Genomic DNA, 25,955 nt, shown 5'->3' on the forward strand with positions numbered 1-25,955 from the left:
TTACTCATCATGTTCTGAAGAAACGCATTAGAAACTAGACATGTGTGTCTTTGTGAAGAAAAAAGAAAGCATCCCCCATGTATCCCATAGTGCATGAATCCACTACTCAGCTATTTTTGGATTGTCAGTGAAATCTAATCCACACACCTTTATATGTAAGGTTATAATTTCAATAAAGGTTATAATTTCAATAAAAAACAACAAAATGGACTGTTTTTTTTATTTTAAATGTTGAAAATGAAAACTAAAACCTATTGAATAACAGCCAAGTAAAATAAATCTGCAGCAAATGTACCTATTAAAACATCATAAAACAAACTAAAAAACAAAAAGTTTAATGTAATTCTATGGAGTCTTTTAGCTATGTGTTCTTTTATTCAAATGTGCTGTTTTAATTCTTAGATTGTGTTGTCTGTCTACCTCAACTGTGTTTGAAAATGTGCCATGTATCTCATTCTTACTGAATACTGAATTATTTGCACACATCACATAAGAAGACTTCAGGCAATTTTGTTTTCTTCAGATTTAAGCACTGAATGTAGTACCAGTCTTTGCAGAACTCCCCACAACAAAAACCTATTGCGACTGCTTCTGTTAGTCTTGTGCACCTATCCCCATGAATTCTGTACAGTCGGGCAGCAGAACATTATAGCCGGGAGCACTTAACAGAAAAATAAACTTGCCTTACCTTAAATATATAATACGACAAAGAATTTGAACAATGTGTTGTCTTTCGTTGACTATATCTGGTTGCTCTTTATGTTCTACGTTTTCTTTTTCTACATTTTCATGTTTTTCACTGTTCTACATTTTTTTAATGCAACTGTTCATTTTAACCATTTTTTTTTTTTTACACAACAGTACTGACACACGTTTGGTCACCATCATAACTGTTGCATGAAACCAGAGTGTAATAATAATCCAGCACCTCTGCACTTAAGCATGTGTATGTCAGCTGACAAATGTTCTGCTGATATCCCATCACGCCTTTCTTCTTAAAGGCATACAACCTCTATACATGAACCCCCAATATCTCTTACAAGCAGCTGGGTACATATTTTAACAAAAGGAATATGCTTTTTCTTTTTTTGGTGCATATGTATAGCTATTATGTACTATATCACCTTACAGTACAATAATACGACAAAAAGTGGACTGAATGATAATACCCTAATATAATCTTAATGTTTTTAATAAAGTAGCAGGTTATTTTTTTAGCAGTCATTTTAACGTTTTAGCCTCTCGAAGTGCTTAACACAGAAAACCCGCCCCTTCAACTCTCTGATTGGTTAAATGTTGTGTCAAGTCGTAACACAGCTGTCATGTGGTTCCAAATTTTTTTTTTTTCACCCAGCAACACGCAAGTGGTCAGCTAGAAGCGCAATCAATCCTTATTGTTAAAGGCACAGTAGCATCTGCAAGATGGGCGGATTGGGTTTTTTCAGCTGGGCGGCGACAACTGAAAAGACCTGGGGAGAACCCTAGACAAGCTCCCAACAAACACATCCTTTATAATATTTGACAGATAGCACAGTGTGTTCTTGCTACCAGCAGGTGATCGCCTGGAGAGTTGAACTTTTGGGACTGAAAGACGTTTGTCTTTATTTTCTATACAGACTTCAGCAATTTCAAATGTGTTTCTTTCTGTTTTGCCATCATAATTCAATATTTTATGGCCGATTGTGAACATGTAGTTTGCAGAACATGTAGATTGTGAACATGTAGTTTGGATGCAGTGCTCCGGGGTAGACAAACACAAGACAGTAAACAGTTCAAACAGCTTTATTTTTGCTGGGTTGTGTGTCAAACAACTCTTCAAATAATAATATGCACGGGCTCTACACACCAATATGTATTGCACTGTCCTTAAAAGGAGGGTTACAGTCCCAAACGTAAATGACACAAGAAAAACACACACACTAAACAAAGACACTAACACGTAGACGAAAACAGTACGTGGTCTCAGTGCAAGTGGGGTGCAGGTTGCAAATGATGCTTTGTGCAGTCTGGGTTTGCGTGCTGGCCTCAAGCAACAGCTCCCAGATGTTTTAGCCGTCTAATAGGAACAAACAGTAAAAATTAGACAGGTACCAAACAAACAAAACACGAATCACACCTCATCTCACAGTCTTGTTTCCTCTCATTAACACAACAAATGAACCAATTACGGCATCACATACCCCTAAAGTACCCTGAACCCTGTCCCTTCCGATAGCTAGTTCAATCACATCTCCTCCAATTCATGACTGACACTTCACTCACCGTACTAGGGCGATGACTCCTGGTATGGTGACTCCGCCCCCTTCCTGAATAGCCGGCTTCCGACTGACCCTGGAATGAACTGCCCAACCATTCAGTACGAGGCACACAGTTTCTGTTGTCCAGCGCCCTCACAGGTCGGGAGGGAGATTGTTGATTTGGATTCATTCGTTCTCTGTCACACCGAACCATGCTCTTATTTGAGACATCTCTCTATCCTGAAGAAATAAAATAGGCATACAGACAGATATGGACCCCACAGTCATGGTCATTTCCTTGAAGTGAGAGGTCTGTTGGTGCATACAGTGCCTTGCATAAGTATTCACCCCCCTTGGACTTTTCCACATTTTACCATTTGATTTACACAACATACTTAACACTTTGAAGGTGCAAAATATTTTTTTATTGTGACACAAAAGTTAATTAAACAAAAAAAAAGACATTTGTTGGTTGCATAAGTATTCACTCCCCTGAGTCAATACTTGGTAGAAGCACCTTTGGCAGCAATTACAGCTGTGAGTCTTTTTGGGTAAGTCTCTACCAGCTTTGCACATCTGGATCCTGCAATTTTTGCCCATTCTTCTTGGCAAAATTGCTCAAGCTCTGTCAAGTTGTATGGGGACCGTTGGTGAACAACGATTTTCAAGTCTTGCCAGAAATTCTCAATCAGATTGAGGGCTAGGCTTTGACTGGGCCATTCTAAGACATTCAGGTTCTTATTTTTAAACCACTCCAGTGTAGCTTTGGCTGTGTGTTTAGGGTCATTGTCCTGCTAGAAGGTGAACCTCCGCCCCAGTCCCAGGTCTCTTGCAAACTGAAACAGCTTTTCCTCTAGAATTTCCCTGTATTTGGCTCCATCCATCTTGCCCTCAATCCTGACCAGTTTCCCAGTCCCTGCCGATGAAAAGCATCCCCATAACATGATGTTGCCACCACCATGCTTCACCGTGGGGATGGTGTTCTCAGGGTGATGAGCAGTGTTGGCTTTGCGCCACACATAGCGTTCAATTTTGGTCTCATCAGACCAGAGAACCTTTTTCCACATGTTTGCTGTGTATCCCACATGCCTTTTGGCAAAATCCAAACGGGATTTGATATGGTTTTTTTTCAACAATGGCTTTCTTCTCGCCACTCTTCCATAAAGCCCAGCTTTGTGGAGCGTCTGGGTTATAGTTGTTCCATTGACCGTTTCTCCCATCTCAGCTGTGGATCTCTCCAGCTCCTTCAGAGTTACCATTGGCCTCTTGGTTGTTTCTCTGACTAATGCCCTCCTTACCTGGTCACTGAGTTTTGGTGGACGGCCTTTTCTAGGCAGAGTCACGGTTGTGCCATATTCTTTCCATTTTTTAATAATGGATTTAACGGTGCTCCGGGGGATGTTCAAAGTTTGGGATATTTTTTTATAACCCAACCCTGATTGGTGCTTCTCCAGAACTTTATCCCAGACTTGTTTTGATAGCTCCTTAGTCTTCATGATGCTGTTTGTTTAGATATGCTCTCTAACAAACTCTGGGGCCTTCCAGAAACAGGTGTATTTAATCTGAGATCATGTGACACTTTAATTGCACACAGGTGTACTCCATTTAACTAATTATGTGACTTCTGAAGGCAATTGGTTGCACCAGAGCTTATTTAGGAGTGTCACAGCAAAGGGAGTGAATACTTATGCAATCAAGACTTTTCAGTTTTTTATTTGTAAATAATTTTGAAAAATATGTAGATTTTTTTCCCCACCTCGACATTATGGACTATTTTGTGTAGATCAGTGACAAAAAATCCTAATTAAATCCATTTTAATTCCAGGTTGTAACACTACAAAATGTGGAAAAGTCCAAGGGGGGTGAATACTTATGCAAAGCACTGTAAATTACCCAGTCATTCCCATTCCAGCAGACTGTGTACCCATTTTTATGTGCATGTCATCAATAAGGCTCTGTAATAAACCTTTGCAAGGAGAGTGTACATCATGTAGGGAGTCCAAATACAGAATGTGCTTCCATTTGAAAACAACCACTATCAGCATCCAGTGATTCCCATGGACATTGCTGGGAATTAGCCAAAGATCATAAGGGGAGAGCTTCTGTTTTGCTATGTAATTGTGCATGCTTTGTGTTACTTCCCTGAGTTCGTAGTGGTAATTGGGTCACTTTGGATGTATCTACATTGGTAAGTATATTGTATGCTCCTTCCACTGTTAATAAATCCTCCTGAAACAGGTATATTGGGCACTGATCACCTTTAGGATATTTATCATTTACAATTACATTATGTTTAAATTTGCATTCCTTATATATCTGTTCATGCTGTTCAACATCCTTTGTACTTCCAGATGAATATTTTACACTGCTCTCCATCACTGTAGTTTGTGTTGAACGTTGCCAGTCCACATTTTTTCACTAAATGAGCCCACAAATCTCCAGAACATAGCTATAGCTCTCTGTGGTCAGCTTATCTTCTTCAATGCCCTATTCAGCTATTACATTATATATCTCCTGGGTATGGTGTTTCTTTGCTGACAGCATTAGAAGTTTTTTTTAAAAACCTACTGGGAAACTTAGTTGAAACAAAATGTATACATACAAAATGTATACATGTAAAGGTCAGGATTCCATTCGAAAATAAATAGTTGCAATACGACCACTAAGCCTTAGTACTTTTAGGAGGGCATATGTGGACCACTTTTTGTTCCATTAACCCAAAAGACTGAGCGGCCCACTCTACTGGTTATGGTTGATAACTGAAAAGAATCATTCCAGATTGGAAATAGCCCTTTTAGGAATTACTCCCCAGGGCAAACCTACTGCAGCGTAATAGGAGAGACTTCATTCTACCAAAATGGACTGCAGTTATTCTGGGGACTTGATTTTATTACCTCGGGCAAATGCTTTGGAACAGTGATAGCTAATATGTATTATACTTATACTACACTGCATATGGAAAGTTTGATTGAAAAATCACACTTTCAGGAATTATTCCCCAGGACAAAACTACTGCAATTTAGTAGGGGACACATCATCCTATCAAAGTAAGGGGGAATTGTTTTGGGAACTTGATTGTATGTGCTGGTGCAAAAGCCTTGGAGCCATTCAATAATGCAATAGACCTGGTTTAAATGTATAATTTAGATTGTCTTTTACATTTTGATGTGTAAAACTTTTTTTTAAAGAATTCATAGTACAAAAAAGACAATATCAAGACTTTGTTATTATAGGAAAATGCAAACTTAAGTTTTATTCTGAGTTCCGCAGTTCCGTGTTTTCCCAGTCCCTACACAAACTTTATTAAATCAAATAATGATTAATGACAGGGTTATCAATTTCTATATAGCACTTTTTATGTAAGACATCTCAAAGCGTTTCACATAACAAAATAAAATAAAACCATCAAAACTGTTTAAAAAACCCCCGAAAAAAACAAAAAAAAAGTCTGATGTAGTGTAGTGAATTAGGTATACAATTGATTTAAATATAAATTAGTCTCTATTCTAAGGGACATTAAAATGTGAGAAATAAGATATACCTTATTCAAGTTCAGTATCATGTAGAACTCGGATTCCCTTGACAATAATCGACATTCACTCAACGTGTCAGAAATATAAAACAATATTTTATTTAAGAACAAAAACAGTGCACAACTAATCTAATATTACAGAAAGGAAACACGATTGGTTAGAGATATGCGTGAATAGTATACAGTTCAATGATTTCTTAGTCAAACAAGTACAACGACCGCAATATTACTAGCATACATGGTTAACATAACAATATGGCTGATCACAAAGTGTCTACTTTGCATTAGTATTTTCAATACTCGATTCTCGTTGTGATTGATGTTTCTTATCAAATGCACGAGAATTAATGCAACTTTCCATTCAGAACGGAATCCAACATTCCAATAACTAATTTATCAAATTAGTTTTACCGTGTTAAATTAGTTTAGACGTGATCTACCAAACTAAACAATATGTTACCAATCTCAATTGATTCAAATTAACTCAGAAATGGGCAATGTGGCAAAGTGGCTGCTGATTAGAAACAGGTGCAGAGGTGATGCAATGCAAGAATAATCACACAAAGGAAACTGTAATCCGGTTTGGAAAAGGGGTTTGTTTTATTTGTAAAAACTCCCAGTCTGGAGACCAAACAATTAACCCCCAGCAATACACAGGGGATCTCTCCCGGTCCTTCCAGTTTCGTATGCTCTGAAACCCAAGCGAAGGAAAAGTTTTACGATTCTCCAGCCCCTTTATGCCATTACGCATGACCCCTTGCTAAACGATTGTAGCTGTTTTTTTACTGTCTGCAGCTACTACATCGTTTACCTTCCAGGTCAATACGTTCCTGCAACAGAGTCTCGCCTTCTTCCAGACTGACAGACTTCCCGTCCCAGGAAAATAGCTGTCAGGCCAGCCTGTCCAAAGCCTTTCCCTTTCGCTGCTTAGCGCCCTCACAGGTTGGGAGGGAGATTTACAACCAAAACTCATTCTATTTCTGTTACAGGCAATGATCACATTCTCTGCTTTATGAGGTAACTCCTTTGAGTTACACATGTCAACAAACAAAATACATTTCTTACACAGGAAGTTATATTATATTCCTATAACAATTTATCTACTAATTTGATAGCATTAGCTACAGTTAATTTATTGATTCATAAAATGATTAATATTTGATATGTTGAATACTTATCGATTTAAAACAAAGTCAATCTTCTTTGGTGATGAACACTGTAGCTTCTTTCTCTGAATTTGAAGATCACCAAAAGTAACTGAGACAATCGTTCTTCTCGTACGCATTGTGTTGCGTCGGCTTTCAGCAAACAATAGTTTTTTTCAAAGGAAGTAGCTTGTTGATTTCCAATAGTCTTGCAAGATTTCCATTACGCGAGAGTAGATGTTAAAACTTCATGCTGATTTGAACTCGGCTCTTGCCAAGATGAGCACCAACTAAGATGTAGCTTTACAGTAAACTAATGTGATCCATCTGTCTCTCCATCCATTTGCATTTCCTTCCATATGATGATGTAGATATTCTTCTGCCTGGTGCTGATGGCTGAAGTGTAATGCTGCCTCCAGGGATCAGCTTATTTTGCCTTCCTAGCGCATCAGCACACACAACGGCTGCGATGCTGGCTCTGGGGATCAACCACAATGTGGTCTCCCCAGCGCATCAGCATGACAACCATCTGGATTGAGCTAAGTACGGTACATCTCTGGGGTCTTCAAATGGGCACCTTCCATCCTCGGTGTTTCGTCAACTAGCCCACGACACCTCAAGAGGGCTTGACGGTGATTCTGGCATCCCAGCATCACCCCCCTCCATCCCCCACTCAACTCAGCTCAGCTTCCTTACCCAAGTACAGTGCAGTTAGAAGCAGTTTGAAAGCAGGTTGACAGCTGCAGAAGCTAAACTGAACTTCCAAAAAAATAATAATAAAACATGGTATTCAAGCCAGTAATCTTTGACAACTGCATGATGTGGGACATCCGAGAAAACCCAACAGAGCTGTGTGTAAGTGTGTGTGTAAAGTGCCGCACGATCCAGGACTTGCTTCAACAAGTAAGTCTGTTAGAAATGGAGCTGGAGGAAATGAGACAGCAACAGGAGCTTGAGGAGCTGACACACCCACAATTCATGGAAGTCTGCACCCCTAGCAGACTGAAAGCCACCAGGGAGATGGAAGAGAATCGAAACAGCTGGTTTCAGATAGGCAGAAGCAGGGTAAAAAAGAAACTTTGTCAAACAAAACCACCAGAAATCCAAACATCCAACAAATTTGAGCCACTTCAACATTTAGATGACCAAAACCAACATCAAGAGAATGAAAGGAACAAAATCCAGGACCCTATAAACAGTGCTGGCAAGGCAGCAAAAAGAAGGGAGGTCATAACTGTTGGGGACTCCATATTGAGAAACACAGCAAGTTCAGTTCGCAGTTTGGACCCCCAAACTACAACAGTGTGCTGCCTCCCAGGAGCCTCTGTCAAGCACATCACTGAGAACGAACAGGAGACGAACTGGTAGTAGTCGTCCACATCGGTACAAACAACATTGGAAGAGACAGACCAAGATCCCTGCAAAACAAATTCAGAGAGCTAGGAAGGAAATTAAAAGACAAGACCAAAACTGTGGTATTTTCTGGGATACTGCCGGCACCTTGCAAAGGACCATATGGACAGCTGGAAATACAAAATCAAAATGCATGGCTGAAATTGTGGTGCACACAGGAAGGCTTCATCTTTCTTGAACATTGGAGCACATTCTACAACAAGGACTATCTATATAGGTGGGACGGACTGCACTTAAACAGAAAGGGAACCAATCTACTTTCTGATCAACTGAAACTCGGAGCAGCTGATTCAAATCCCGCGGCGTTCTGGGACACGGGGGAGGAGCGGAGCACGCAGCACAAACGCAAACAAACAAAAGGCAGGCAGACTTCCCAGCGACAGCGTGTGGAAGCGACATCGTGGGAGAAGTACGAGTGGACAAGTACAACGCAGTTAGAAGCAGTTTGAAAGCAGGTTGACAGCTGCAGAAGCTAAACAAAACTTAAAAAAAATGGTCTTCAAGCCAGTAATCTGTGACAACTGCATGATGTGGGAAATCCGAGAAAACCCAACAGAGCTCAACCAAGTTTGTGTAAAGTGCCGCACCATCCAGGACTTGCTTCAGCGATTAAGCCTGCTAGAAAAGGAGCTGGAGGAAATGAGACAGCAACAGGAGCTTGAGGAGCTGGCACACCCACAATTCATGGAAGTCTGCACCCCTAGCAGACTGAAAGCCAACAGGGAGATGGAAGAGAGTCGAAACAGCTGGGTTCAGATAGGCAGAAGCAGGGAAAAAAAGAAACTTCGTCAAACACAACCACCAGAAATCCAGACAGCCAACACATTTGAGCCACTTCAACATTTAGATGACCAAAACCAACATCACGAGAATGAAAGAAACAACACCCAGGACCCTATAAACAGTGCTGACCAGGCAGCAAAAAGAAGGGAGGTCATGATTGTTGGGGACTCCATACTGAGAAACACAGCAAGTTCAGTTCGCAGTTTGGACCCCCTTACTACAACAGTGTGCTGCCTTCCAGGAGCCTCAGTCAAGCACATCACTGAGAATGTGGACAGGCTCCTAGAACGAACAGGAGATGACCCTGTAGTAGTCGTCCACATTGGTACAAACAACATTGGAAGAGACAGGCCAAGATCCCTGCAGAACAAGTTCAGAGAGCTAGGAAGGAAATTAAAAGACAAGACCAAAACTGTGGTATTTTCTGGGATACTGCCAGCGCCTTGCAAAGGACCATATGGACAGCTGGAAATACAAAATCAAAATGCATGGCTGAAATCGTGGTGCACACAGGAAGGCTTCACCTTTCTTGAACATTGGAGCACTTTCTACAACAAGGACTATCTATACAGGTGGGACGGACTGCACTTAAACAGAAAGGGAACCAATCTACTCGGAGAAAGGATCCTTCAGGCGGTACAGAAGCATTTAAACTAGAAAGGAAGGGGGGAGAAAACAAAAAAACAGAAGGGAGACTACATCAAAACAAGAGCAACAACTCAGGTAAGACCACTATTAAATGTATTTATCTTAATGCTAGAAGTCTCAGAAACAAAATGTTAGAACTTGAAGCTACTGCACTAACAAGTAACTACGATGTGATAGGTGTTACAGAAACTTGGTTGTCTGAGAGTGATGGAGACGAATATAATATTAGTGGGTACACACTGTATAGGAAAGACAGGCAGGACAGAAGAGGCGGAGGGGTAGCGCTATACATAAGAAATAGCCTTGAAGCCCAGGTGTTAAATCTGGACGAAGAAAACAACGCCGAAACAATATGGGTCAGAATAATGGACACAAATTCAAAGGGCATAATAATAGGAGCATGCTATAGACCACCAAATTCAGACGCTGAGCAAAATAATCTGTTATACAATGACATTCGAAATGCGTGTAGAAAAGGTGAAGCCATACTAATGGGGGATTTCAACTTCCCCTGTATAAAATGGGAAAACCCAATGGGGGGCACGACGGACGAAATTGAAATGGTGGAAATGACAAATGACTGCTTCCTAACGCAATTTGTCAAGGCACCGACTAGAGGGGAGGCATGCCTTGATTTAGTCTTTTCAAATAATGAAGACAGAATAACTAAAACAGAGGTCAGAGAGCCATTGGCAAACTCAGACCACAACATGGTCTCATTTGAAATATTTTTTAAAACCCCAAAAGTAATGACTAAAGCTAAGGTTTACAATTTTAGAAAAGCAAACTACGAAGGTATGAAACAGAGACTAATAGAAGTAGATTGGAGTAAAATAGAGAAAACATCCACAGAAAAAGGGTGGCTGTTTTTTAAAAATGTAGTACTAGAGGCACAAAACAATTACATCCCAAAAGTAGACAAATCTAAATCTAAAACAAAATGGCCAAAATGGTTTAATAGATCAATTAAAAAAAATATTCAGCGAAAAAAGGCACTTTACAGAGCGTTTAAAAGGGACCAAAAACAAAGCACACAGAAAGAGTACTTGGAACTGCAAACACAAGTCAAAAAGGAAGTTAGAAAGGCCAAGAGAGAGATAGAAATCAATATTGCTAAGGGGGCTAAAACCAATTCCAAAATGTTTTTCCAATATTATAACAGCAAGAGAACATTCAAAGAGGAGGTTAAATGTCTAAGAGACACAAATGGCAAAATCATAGATGAAGAAAAAAAATAGCAAATCTATTAAATGATTACTTTTCACAGGATAGGAACATCTCGATCTGTTCCTATCCAATTTTAAATAACTTTAGCATAACAGAGGCAGAAGTGTTAAAGGGACTAGGAGCTCTTAAAATAAACAAATCCCCTGGGCCAGATGAGATCCTCCCAATAGTACTCAAAGAAATGAAAAGTTATTTACAAACCGCTAACTAAGATCATGCAACAGTCTCTTGACACAGGGGTTGTACCGACAGACTGGAAAATTGCAAATGTAATAGCGATCCACAAAAAGGGAGACAAAACCGAACTAGGTAACTACAGACCAATAAGCCTGACTTCTATTATATGTAAATTTATGGAAACTATAATAAGATCTAAAATGGAAAATTACCTATATGGTAACAATATCCTGGGAGACAGTCAGCATGGTTTTAGGAAAGGGAGATGGTGTCTAACTAACCTGCTTGAGTTTTTTGAGGATGCAACATTGACAATGGATAATTGCAAAGCATACGACATGGTTTATTTAGATTTCCAGAAAGCTTTTGACAAAGTCCCGCATAAAAGATTAATTCTCAAACTGAACGCAGTAGGGATTCAAGGAAATGCATGCACATGGATTAGGGAGTGGTTAACATGTAGAAAACAGAAAGTACTGATTAGAGGAGAAACCTCAAAATGGAGCGAGGTAACCAGTGGTGTACCACAGGGATCAGTATTAGATCCTCTGCTATTCCTAATCTACATTAATGATTTAGATTCTGGTATATTAAGCAAACTTGTTTAATTTGCAGATGACACAAAAATAGGATGAGTGGCAAACACTGTTGCAGCAGCAAAGGTCATTCAAAATGATTTAGACAGCATTCAGAACTGGGCAGACACATGGCAAATGACATTTAATAGAGAAAAGTGTAAAGTATCGCATGCAGGCAATAAAAATGTGCATTATAAATATCATATGGGAGATACTGAAATTGAAGAAGGAATCTATGATAAAGACCTAGGAGTTTATGTTGACTCAGAAATGTCTTCATCTAGGCAATGTGGGGAAGCTATAAAAAAAGGCCAACAAGATGCTTGTATATATTGTGAGAAGTGTTGAATTTAAATAAAGGGAAGTAATGTTAAAACGTTACAATGCATTAGTAAGACCTCACCTAAAATATTGTGTTAATTTCTGGTCACCTTGTTACAAAAAGGATATTGCTGCTCCAGAAAGAGTGCAAAGAAGAGCAACCAGAATTATCCCGGGTTTAAAAGGCATGTCATATGCAGACAGGCTAAAATAATTGAATCTATTGAGTCTTGAACAAAGAAGACTATGCGGCGATCTGATTCAAACATTCAAAATCCTAAGAGGTATAGACAATGTCGACCCAGGGGACTTTTTTGACCTGAAAAAAGAAACAAGGACCAGGGGTCACAGATGGAGATTAGATAAAGGGGCATTCAGAACAGAAAATACGAGGCACTTTTTTACACAGAGAATTGTGAGGGTCTGGAACCAACTCTCCAGTAATGTTGTTGAAGCTGACACCCTGGGATCCTTCAAGAAGCTGCTTGATGAGATTCTAGGATCATTAAGCTACTAACAACCAAACGAGCAAGATGGGCTGAATGGCCTCCTCTCGTTTGTAAACTTTCTTATGTTCTTCTTATGTATATTCTTATATTTGTAAACTTTCTTATGTTCTTCTCAGAACATGATTTTAGCCATTCTTCAAACCATTGATTCTCCCATGACTCCAGCACACTTTCCCATTGCTTTCTCAGAAACTTTCTTCAGAGAAGTTCAGCCTCCATTTCATTTTAGACCTCAGAACCACTTCCTTTGCCAATCCCAGTCTTGATTGGATCGTCGAATTCATGGGTGGTGTTTAACATCATGCAACGTGCCTAAACATTGGTTAGCTCATATCGGAACCACTCCTTGGCCTTGCCAACAGCTCATGGTTGACAGTTCAACCAAATTTCCTTTGTCTTGTCAAAAGGCGATTGATAGCACAAAGGAATTTTTACGACTCAGCTTCAAAGCTGCATCTAAATATCCCTTTGACCAAGAGAAAGGGGAAAGAAAAAAAAACAAGTTTAAACTGTGCATATTATTATCCAGCAAACAGCCAGAATTGACTGTCTCCTACGCTACAGCCATATGCTGAGAAGATTTGCCTTACAATTTAAATCCAAACGAATTCAAATAATGAAATTGTACATCATAACTTTTAAAGTATTTTTTAAAAAATGCTTAAAATATACATATTAAATTCTAAAGGAAGGTAAAAATGCATGCACCAATCAGCAGCTACACTGACATCTGTGTCATCCAATGGAAGCCCCCAAAAATGTTTTGCTCTTAAGAACATAAGAACATAAGAAAGTTTACAAACAAGAGGAGGCCATTCAGCCCATCTTGCTCGTTTGGTTGTTAGTAGCTTATTGATCCCAGAATCTCATCAAGCAGCTTCTTGAAGGATCCCAGGGTGTCAGCTTCAACAAAAAAACACATGTAAACATTTAGAACTCTGGCGGGACTCGAACCAGTCTAGAAGTCCAACACGCTATCCATTGCGCCACAGAGGACTAATATCTGAGAATGTCCTAAAATGGACATCGTGTGACTGAAACTGACAGCTGACTGGGACAACATCCTTTTTGCCTGCTGACTAATAACAGTCGCCAGGGACGCTAAGCTTGGTATTATCAAATGAATCCTTGTAAATGAACATATGCTCTCTATGAATGACAGTCGCTTATGTTCATTAAATGCATAGCAACCATTCATAAAATACACACTAGCTTAGCTCAAAATAGATTTCTGGTACAAATAAGTAAAGCATGTATCTGGATGCAAATGTATTTAAATCCGTATCCCTCAGGTATTTGAATCTATCACATTTATTTTCTTTAGTCAGTGTTTTTTTAAAGAATGAGTTCATACACTGACCCAGTATTGTAGTATATACAACACTGTTTTGTCTATAGTTTCAAGCTAAGTAAAGTCAGTACCCACTACCTTAAGTAGAGTGAATTACATGCTATAATTCCAGGCATTTTCCTATCAAAGTAAACAGTTTCTTTTTTGTATTGGTATGGAAAAACTGTTATACACATACAAGAACTGAAGGGAATCTAAATACAGGTATAGACCACCAGTCTCTTGTAAATCGAATGCTACAGTAGGACTGATTCATAAAGCATTAACACATGACTTATTTAAGAATCATTATTTAGTCTGTATTTAGGAATTAAATAAAGTTAAAAGCCAACAGCAGTCTAGAACATACAGGTAGTGGACAAAAAAAATGGACTCAGTGACTTTGAAAGACGGGTGATTGTTGGGGCGCATTTGGCAGGAGCTTCAGTGACCAAGACAGCTCAACTTGCTGATGTTTCACGAGCAACGGTGTCTAAGGTGATGTCGACATGGAACTCCAAGGGAAAGACATCATCAGCAAAGGGCAACAGTGGGCAGAAGCGCAAACTCCTGGATCGTGATATCTGTGCATTAATTCGAAGTGCAAGGCAAAACAGGGGAGCAACTGCAGATCAATTGACTGCAAATTTCAACCTGGGGTGCGAGCAGCCAGTTTCATCAAATCGGTCTGCCGAGAACTCCACAGAGCGGGATACCATATTGGCCCAACGTCCTATTAAGTGACTTTACATTGGTGTTTCCATTTTTTTGTCCACTACCTGTACTTTGAATACACGTTTTTAATGTCATATCAACTGGTTTAATAATTTTAATGAAATATAATTGTACTAATGTAGATTGGTCTGATGTGGGTAACAGGGAATTGTATTACACTATATGTAATTAAAGGGATGCTAAATATCATCTACATTTTATTAATATTTACCTTACCAGTTTAATAACATATACATTTTCTCTGTTATGCTCTATTGTTTATATCAATATTTACTTCGCTACTAACAATTCTAGAAAAAATTATCCTACTTTAATACATTTGTGAAGTGAGGTGATTAGAAAAATGATGTACATCGTTATTATCTGCCCCCTCTGAATTGTGATTTAGTAAGGAGATACTCAGTAGCCAGGGGCAGAGGGTGCCGAAATTACAGTTGTACACCCGTAGTCTCCTTCAGAAATTCTACTTTTAGAAGTGGCTAAAAAAATGACATTTTTGGTGGAATATTTAGGGAACATGGTAAGTAATGATTTAAATAGAATTAACAACAGAGAATTACAGAAAACACACATAATAAGTTAATAAACAGGTAAGAAATGTAACTTTTAAATGGAATAAAGTACAGTGGAACGTCGCATATCTGGCTGTCACATAACCACCCTGATCAATTAACCGCCTCGCTAAATAAATTAATAAATAAATAAATATTAAAAGTAGGCTACGAGAGTAATGGAACTGGCAGCACATGCAGCTTCCGCGATGGAAACAGAAAAAAAGCCTTATAGCAATCAGCCTTTTGGTGCGTTCCCCTAAGAGAGGCGGGCTGTGTGCGTTTCAATCAGTTGCGTGTAGCAGTGACGTTTCAATACACCAGTCGAGAATGCTTTTTTTGTGCAATGTGTTTATATGATGGAGCGTACGCTTGCAGATATTGGCATCGTGTTGTAGTAGCATTTAAATGCATTTGAATTAAACAAAGCAAGCTTCATAAACGCAATGCTTTACCGTGACAGAGATATTAAGAAATCAGAACCAGGGAGGCAGGGACTTCTAGAGTTAAGGAAGAAGCCACCAGTTGCAGGTTACTGTACATTTAAAGATTAAAAAAAAAAAAAAAAAAAAAAAAAGCTTTGCGTTGAGATGGCTTACAGCAAACCGCATAGCAACACTGTGTATTTGTAGGCTAATTTAATCTCGTTTACGTTTGCTTACTTTTAAAGCAAAACATTTTCCCATGTTTAAAGCAGTTTGCGTGATGTTTTTGTTAGCTAACCTATTTATGGATTTGTAAATACTTTTTCTATAGATGTTCGCAAATCTGACTTTTTCACATATCAGCCTATACCCCAGTCCACAGGGGGTCAGATATGCGATGTTGTACTGTACCCCTTTAACTGCTGTACGATGATGGCTATCTGATAAAACTTCTATACAACTTTTTAAAACGCAATACAGAACGTTCCTGCAAACAATCTGTAAGGGTTGTAAAATTATAAAATTCTATACAAGGCAACACTATAGAAGGTGCAATACACAATAATGATCATATTTTATCAATGCATAAATAAATAATTTATCAGTTGAATATGGTATACTTTTAGGACTATAAGCTGCTTATTCCAGCAGCTATTTCAACAACATCTGATAGGTGCAAATTAACAAGTTATTGAATTACATACCACTTTGTAGTTTTCCATATGCTTGTGATCTAACATGAAATGCTGTACTACTATTATTGCAATATCATTTTGTAGTTTCATTAATTACATGATGTTAATTTCAGATCAAAATTATGTTTATATATATTTTTTTTTAAATGATGTCTCAATCCTAAAATTCTAGGTGATGCAAAACTTTTGTCCATAGCGGTACGTATTCCTGCACATAGGTGAGAGATCAAGTGATTTTGGACCACCTCCTGATCTGTTTCACATCTGTTTTCATTTCCACACTTTCTCTTCTGTAGTGTCTCTCTACCCTGGCTTCAGAAATGTCATGAAATTAGAGACCCCATCCCCCTTCCCCCTACAAGCAGTGCTGAATGGCAGGTATAGAGTGTCTTGATGGTGTGCATACAGGTTGCAACGGGATTGTGAGCGCTATTGTTGCAGACAGTTCCCATAGTTGACATAGTAAATATATCTCGGGGTTTGTGGGGAGCCTGTAAGATTGACAGTGTAAATGTATAACAGACACACAGGCTGTGAGAGAGGAGGCTGTTGGCAGGTGGGAGAGCGCTGGCTGAGCGTTGGTCACACGGAGATTGAATTACAGCTGAATTAGATCAGAGTTGTGGGAAACAGCACCTCCTAAACACACACACACACACACACAGTCACCCAGGGAGACCCAAGACAAAATAGAAGCAGACAGCTGGGGCACAGCCAGCTCTTAACATATGCTCATTAATACCTCTTAGCTTCTTCACATTGGGGGGTGTTCACATTTCAGAATTAAACCCTGGCCTTGACTTAAATTTTGATTAAACAAAACACAAAAAAAAAACAACACAAAAGAAGCAGTTGATCTATTTTTTAAACTATACATGTCCATGTAAATTAATTGTAAAACATGTTTAAAATGATTTCTAACCTTTAAAACCAATTCCCTTAATAATATTATTAACATATTATTATTAGAAGTCTGTTAACTTGTTGCTTTATAGACATACACAGTATAGATATTTTTGATCTGGTCTTTTTGCTAGTGCTTGTGTTGGGTTACCCTGCCTTTACCTGAACTTAGTGTATAAGCTTTCCCAGCCTTTCTGGAACCTGTCCTTCTGTCAAATTTGTCAGGTTGCATCAATATGTGGTGATTTTTAGTCCTGTGCAAATCAGTCTTTATCTCACAGCAAAAGAAAAGGCTCTGCACACTGAAAGGTCAAACACAATTTTAGATTTCAACAAACAAAATCCAAAATAATTATTACATTTCGTTTTTAACTGGTTTAAACATAATCTGAAATCAAAATGTTGCAAAAATGTGTTTTAATCAGGTAACAATTAGTTTTAACGCACCAAACAGCTACTTTTTCTGCCTGGCGGTCATCATGGATTTGAATTACGCCCTTGTGGCAAAGTGGTTAACAGTGTGCAGGTGCAGGTGATCAATAAACAGACTGACTATAATCCAGGTGCAATGTTGTTTAATGGTTGTATTTTGTAATCCAAATGCCTGATGGCTAACAACAGTAAATAATAACAATGTCAATGAGAAGCAATACAGCGGCGTGTATTGCTTATCTGTAATCTGCGGGTTGGCCCCGAAATAATAACAGTCCCGTTTTAATTCACCCACACGTAACACATACACAAACACAAACACCCGTCCACAGTGTGTGCTCTAGTGCTCGTGGTGAAAATACAGTACTTTAGTGCAAACAAAGTGAAGTGTTGTCCAGGTTTGTGCTGGCCTTTAGCGACAGCTCCTGGATCGTGTTTAGACGTCTAAATAATCACAAACAGTATTATTCCGACACGACAATAAACACACAAAACACAGGTCCTTCCAGGTTGTTCTCTAACCAAAACGAAGGAACAGATTACGTCGCTTTGTCCCCTACTTATACCATCACACATGACCCCTTGGTAAACGATTGCAGCCGCTCCTCCAATCTGTGGCTGCCACATCATTTCCCTTCCGGGTCGATGAGTTAATGCACCGAAGCTCCACCCCCTTTCTAAATGACCGACTTCCTTTTAACCCTTGAAATGAAGTGTCAGGCCAAACAGTCCCGGGTATTCTGTTCCCGTTACTTAGCGCCCTCACAGGTCGGGAGGGAGATTTACCACCAAAATCATTGTCTTTCTGTCACAGCCCTCTACTGATTTTGAGCTTTCATAATTTAAAAAAAATTAAATATGTATACAAAAAGATCAACACTTTACCAATAAAAAAATCTTCTAAGCTAGATGGTGGTTTAGAAGATTTTTCAAAAACACACCTCTCACTGTAGGCAGACTATGCCCGCGCCATTCCGTTCCTGCCAGCAGTTCTGCCAGTGCACTAAGAGGCCTATTCTGACTCAAGTGAGTATTTCAGCGCTTAATTTAATTGGATTCTTATGGAGGATACTTTATGCCAAAATTTTAAAAAAATAATAAATAAATTAATATATAAATAAAGAAATAAAGAAAGAAATAAACTAAGTGAATGTGTCACTTTTAAAGGCATAGGTTTTGCTTACTATATATCAAAACACAATTATTAAAGTTGTGTTTAAAATGTTATGTATTAGTCTATTAAATATTATTATCCCTGTGCTTCAGTAACTTTTACAATATATTTTTGAGGTTTAAAAAAACCCTGTATCATAGAGGCAGCACTGGGTGAAGCTCACTCCCCCCACCCTAAATCATATTTCCAACTACATAACTAAAAACCTAAGCATGGTTGGCTCTTGATTAAATGACAATGAATTATAGCCACCTTCAACAGCAAATAGTGCAAATCTTACATTGGCCATGATTGGTTTAAGTTTTGAAATCTCAGAGTAAAGGAAGGAAATACGTACAAGGGCCTACACTGAGCGAAAGCTTAGACTGTCTACTTTATATTTATTTTACAACAATTAATCAAAGTTGACCAGGAAGCTAGATATGGCGATTGAATAAGGGTAGCAACTAAAGACATGGTGCCACGGATCCACGGTAAACGCTCATTTCATGCTGTCATTACTGAGGAGGTGTTTTGAGATCAATAGGAAAGATACAAGCAAAAATAAATCTTCAATTGCTATACTATACTTAACACTTCCAGGACCAAGCATTTTTCAGTGGGATGCTCCCCCAGGACCAGGTGTTTTTTGGCTGTAGTTGACTCTCTCCATATAAAAAAAAAATCACAAAAAAACCTAGTTTTTACTTTGAAATGGTGTCCTTTTTTCAGAACACTCTGGGGAACATTATAAAGTTGTCACAACAGGCGGAATTCAGTACACAGAATTCAACATGCGGAATTATGCATGAGGTTTATACACACGGTATTATAGTATACCAAAATCAAAACTAGCAGAAGTGGGTCAGATGAGAGAGGATGCATAGAGCTGCAAATACTGCTGCATTGAGGTACATGTTCGCACTGACAATAAAAGAGCATACTGAAAAATAAGCGGCACATTAAACTAAAACAATAAAGTGAACTGAGAGACAAGCAATCCATTTATGCAGCTTTTACACACGCTTTAATAAAAAGAAAGCACAGAATGACTGTGTTAATGAGTTTGTCGGAGCTCTGTGCTTTGCTGTACAGCCACTGTTTATTGCAGAGGTATGTATTGGTGACTTCATGCGACAGTACTGTCTGTCAACACTGCTAGTAAAGGACTGTGAGGCTTGTCTGTTGAGTGGCAAGTTGCAAAGACCACAGTTTGCCCTGCTCCAACCAGTGGTTTGGCCCTCAGGACCATGATAGAAAATTCAGCTTGATATCTGAGGCGAGATACACAGAGCTCTATGCCATCAAAAGTTTTTACTGGTTGCATATGATTTACATTCGAAATGAGGTTTTTCTTATAGCACTCCTTACAACTTCAGTGGTGTTAGAGACAATGGATTCCTTTTTTGCTCGATGAGGGCTGCCAGAAACTATAGTTACATGGACAATGGACTTCAAGTTGTGTCGCACACTTTCAAAAAATACTTAGCAGACAAAGGCATTAAACACATTACTACTGCTCGCTACCACCCGGAAGCCAATGGAGGGGTGGAAAGATTCAATCACTTTAAAAAATGGTCTTCGAACTCACCTCCTGGAGGGGTTTTCCTTCGTTAGTGCAGATCAACTCTGCAGCATTATCGTGCAACACCACATGCGACCACCAGGGTTTGTCCAGCAATGATGATGATGGGGAGAAACCTTTGACTGCCTTTGGACAAAATAAAGCAAGCTGGACCCTTTCACACCCCTGCCACAATACATCAAAAAGTACAGCAACGCCAGAGGGCCATGAAATAATATGTAGACCAGAAGCGGGAGGCAAAGGATGTTGATTTGGCAGCATTCCAGTGGGTCAGAATTAAACATTCTCGGGCAGGAGACAAGTTGCATACTCAGTTTTCTTGGCCAATACAAATTTTAAAACAAGTTGGACCGGCTACCTACATTCTTCAAGATGGTTCTAAATGGCACAGCAGTATGTATGGTTAGAGTCAAGATGCAGTGTATCTACTAAGTAAGCAGTAAGTTCCTCTGAATTAGCAGTTGTAAAGCTCGGTGGGATAAAAATAATAATGTACAAAACACAGTTACCTTGATCATCAGTGGCCTCATCGCATACAACGCAAACAGTCTCAGAATTGTTCATTTTACCATTTAAATATTCTTTGTGTGCTGCATACACTTAGGGAGATACTCTCGTCTGAGTGTGTCACTGTTAGGCATGGCTCCACAATTCTGGATTTTTTTCATTAAAAAACGTTTTAATATTTCATTGACCAGCCGTTGTATCTGTATGTTCGCTGCACAAAGGCTTTCACTAATTCAAACGTGTTAACATTATGTATTTCTCCACTTTCTGTGCTCTTTTTAAACAATCCTGTGATTGTGACCTGCTTGTTCTGTAATTATTTAGCCTGAACTTCAAGTTTGATTTTCTTGTTTTTGTGTACTGCGCTGTCAAGATGCTTGTCAATAGTACCTTTTCTTAGATGATCCAAAGACGCATTACAAGTTGAGCAAAACAGAATCCCACCATCTGCATGCAACGTCCCCTTTTAGTAGCTCTGAACGCAATCTTATGTTGAAATTAATTTAGCTTTTTTTGATTTGTCAGCTGTCTGCATTTTTAATGTTAATCATACATGGCAAGCTAATAAATCACTATCTAACTTGCATGTTACCCCATTATACAGTAAAAGGAATTTACCAATCATGAAGCCAGTATTTGTTTGACCCTGTTGCCGTAGTAACCAAATGCACGGCATTGACGCCGGACCATGTACAGCTACTGTAGCGCTGCTTCTACTTGATAAAAGTATGAAATGAACAGGGGAGGTGAAGAGTGATGTAAAATACTGTAAGGAAAGTGCAGCATATTTTTCATGATAGGCAGGGGAATACATGAATTCTGTGAAATTTATAATATCGTGAATTTTTCAGGGCCCTACAGATAAGGCTGGTCTGATTTGTGCTCAGTCTATTATTATTATTTATTTCTTAGCAGACGCCCTTATCCAGGGTGACTTACAATTGTTACAAGATATCACATTATACATTATTTCACATACAATTACCCATTTTTACAGTTGGGTTTTTACTGGAGCAATCTAGGTAAAGTACCTTGCTCAAGGGTACAACAGCAGTGTCCCCCACTGGGGATTGAACCCACAACCCTCTGGTCAAGAGTCCAGAGCCCTAACCACTACTCCACACTGCTGCCCCAACTAGTCTATATCTAGTTATTACCCCCTCCTCACACAGCTCTAGTAATATCTGCCTGATCCAATATAGTCTCTCCCTGACTCTCCTGTGCAGCTCTTCTGCTGGTTCTATGACACTGCCTGGTTTCAATAAGCAATACTTTTAAAACACGCTGAGGCACTGTGACAGAAATACAATGATTCTTGGTTGTAAATCTCCCTCCCAACCTGTGAGTGCGCTAAGCAGCGAGAACAGAGTTCCCTGGACGGGCTGGGCTGACAGTTCTTTCCCAAGGTTCAAGGGAAGTCGGACAGCTAGAATGGGGGAGGGACTCCATTGCAATAACGCATTTACCCAGATGGCAAACAACGTGGCAACCACAGATTGGAGAGGCGGTTGCACTTGTTTACCAAGGGGTAATGTGTGACAGCATAAAAGGATAGAGAATCACAATCTGTTCCTTTGCCTTGGTTACGAGAAATAACCCGGAAGGACCCGTGCAGTATTGTGATAACGTATTGTGAGTGTTTGTTTTGTCTTGTCTATAATTGTTGCTTGTTGTATATTAATAGATGGCTAACACGTTCCAGAGCTGTCACCAAGGGCCAGCACAAAACCCAGAACAGCACTGCACTATTGTCATGCAATAAACTGTATCACCCACCACAAGCACGACAGCACACACCCAGGACTGCTGACCGTGTTTGTACATTGTGGGAGGGATATTTGTGTTTATTATTTGGGATTGCAAACCTGTTATTATTTACCCCGTGCACTACACATTGCTGTACTCAACTGGATTACAACATGTAACTGGATTACAAATCTCTGTTCAATGCACACTGCATCACTCGTCCACCGGTACACAATCAACTACTTTGCCACACATGGTGTCTGACACAGGACATGGATCGTTATGCATTGGCGGAGCTGCTGGAGGCGCTAGACAGCAGATGGGAGACAGAGGAGAGAAGGAGGGGAGGAGCGCTACACTGCACTCATTGAATGGGTAGGGCTGATACCACAGCATCAGCCCCTGCAGGAACACCAGCGATGTCGGCATCGAAGGCTCGGGTGAAGAAGATGTCGGCAGAGGATGACCCAGAGGTGTACCTGGTCATGTGAGCGGCTGGCCACCACCGCATCATGGCCACGGGTGTTTTGGGCGAGCCAGCTGGGACCCTGCCTGATCGGGGAGGCTCAAGCAGCCTACCAGGCTATGAGCAAACTCAATGCCGCCAGTTACGACCTGGTTAAGCTGGCCATCCTCTGTCGCCTCAACATTATGGCAGAGACTCACCGGGTACGGTTCAGGGAGTATCAAAGATCCCTGGAGACACGCCGTCCAAGGGTGGTTGGATTGTGTGGCCAAATGGTACACTGGCTGACCTACGAGAAGAAAACCAACCTGAAAATGGGGGAGGCAGTGGTTGTGGAGCAATTCTGCCATGTGGTCAGCGCCGATACCCAAGCATGGATACAGCACCACAACCCTGGAGGTCGCCGTGAAACTGGCCGAGGATTTTGAGGACTCCCTAGTCTCCACCCGGACAGGGATACTGTCAGTTCCTGCCCTTCAGAGCAGCCAAGCCCCTCTTCTCTCTCCTCCGCCACCATCACCACCGTCAGCCCTGGGACCCAGACCTCAGAGACCGCCGACCCCAATGGGACTCCTTGCCTCCCCTTCATGCAGACCATGGTTGGTCACCAGCTGGAGTAGAGGTGCTGCCCCTGCCCCGTTGCCATACCAGCAACGGGACAGATATCTAACCAATGCCCCCTCTGTTCCCCCAACTTGTTTTAGGTGCAACCAACCAGGACATCTGGCCAGGTCATGCCTTGCTGCCATGGAGTATGACGTGGCCGCCTGTTTTTGGGCGGGTAAAATGGTCGGGAGGGACCTTGGATGATTGATGTGGTTTTAGGAAATGTGAAAACCCATGCATTAGTGGACACAGGGTGTGAGCAGACCTTGATTAGAACAGCTCTCTTGGGCAGTGTGTCGTGGCGGCCACAAGGTCAGGTGGCCATCCCCTGTATCCATGGAGACACAGCGGCATACCCCACACTAAAAGTGAACTCAATCGGTAGGACCGATAAAACATCACCTGGTAGTAGGTGTGGTGGAAAGGTTGCCACACCCAGTTTTTCTGGGCTGAGACTGGCCAAAATGTAAATAATTAATGCAAATAATGGCAGTCTCAGCCACACACGTAAATGTGGCAGAAAAAAAGAAAAGGGAATGAATTGGTGATGTATTTCCTTTTCAAGCTGAAATGTTTTCTTCTATTTTCCGTCCTAGAAAAACAAATAAAGAGAGAAGGACCGCAAAATGGGAGGGAGCATCACTGAGACAAGGCTGGGGTCTGGTGGGACAGCGCTCTGATGGTAACAAACGCCAGTCAAAGGGAGTTGGAATGCAGTGTGACCGAGAGGGCGAGGTTACTGGGCCACCTAGGGCAGATGCTACTCCTGACCCTCTCAATGTACCGGACATGTGGTACTCAAGCGCGGACATAGTGTGGGGCCAACATAATGACCCGTCACTAGTGCATGCTTGGGGGCAGGTCAGGTCTATTGAAGGTAAGGATGTTGATGGTGCTGGGGTGCTAGTATTTCCACACTTCAGTATCAAGGAGCAATTACTGTATAGGGTAAACCTAGCCACAGGCACAGGATAGCCTGTAACACAATTATTGGTTCCCCCATCTTGTCGGGCAGAGGTCATGAGGCTGGCGCATGATATCCCTTTTGCGGGGCACCTCGGAGCTGACAAGACAAGGGAACGGATATTGGCTCAATTCTATTGGGTATGTCTTCATACTGATGTGTCGAAATATGTAGCCACATGCCCAGACTGCCAGCGAGTAACGTCAGGGTCAAGTGCGCCCCGCCCCTTTGGTTCCACTGCCGATTATTTATTTAAGAAGAACATAAGAACATAAGAAAGTTTACAAACGAGAGGAGGCCATTCAGCCTATCTTGCTCGTTTGGTTGTTAGTAGCTTATTGATCCCAGAATCTCATCAAGCAGCTTCTTGAAGGATCCCAGTGTGTCAGCTTCAACAACATTACTGGGGAGTTGGTTCTAGACCCTCACAATCCTCTGTGTAAAAAAGTGCCTCGTATTTTCTGTTCTGAATGCCCCTTTATCTAATCTCCATTTGTGACCCCTGGTCCTTATTTCTTTTTTCAGGTCAAAAAAGTACCCTGGGTCGACATTGTCTATACCTTTTAGGATTTTGAATGCTTGAATCAGATCACCGCGTAGTCTTCTTTGTTCAAGACTGAATAGATTCAGTTCTTTTAGCCTTTTAAACCCGGGATAATTCTGGTTGCTCTTCTTTGCACTCTTTCTAGAGCAGCAATATCCTTTTCGTAACAAGGTGACCAGAACTGAACACAATATTCTAGGTGAGGTCTTTCTAATGCATTGTAAATGAGCATCCTGTTGGCCTCAACTCGGCTCAGCACTGGCAACAAAAATGCAAGAATTCAAACCTTTCAACCTGGAGACAAGGTAATGCTGCTGCTTCCCTCCTCAGAATCGAAATTATGTGCTAAATGGCAAGGGCCATATGAAGTGATTCGGGCTATAGGAAAGGTGAATTACGAAATTAGACAGCCCGATCCCCGGAATGAATGTGAAATTTATCATATAAATTTATTAAAGCCCTGGCAGGCAAGGGAGGTCTTATTTATAGCCCCAGGCAATGTAGAGGATGATTTAGGCCCCTGTCCAGAGACTCCTAGCACAAAAATCATTTTGATGGGGGAACAATTGGTTCCAGATTAGCAACAGGAACTGCGTAAGCTTATTGAGGAGCGATGTTTTTTCTAACTTGCCCGGCAGGACTAACTTGGTTGAATATGACATTATCACTCCCTCAGGTGTCACGGTGCGAGAGAGACCTTACCAGATCCCGGAAAGTCGACGAAGTGGTGTTCGCAAAGAGGT

Source organism: Acipenser ruthenus, chromosome 3 (assembly GCF_902713425.1).
Source record: "Acipenser ruthenus chromosome 3, fAciRut3.2 maternal haplotype, whole genome shotgun sequence".
Taxonomy (NCBI): Eukaryota; Metazoa; Chordata; class Actinopteri; order Acipenseriformes; family Acipenseridae; genus Acipenser; species Acipenser ruthenus.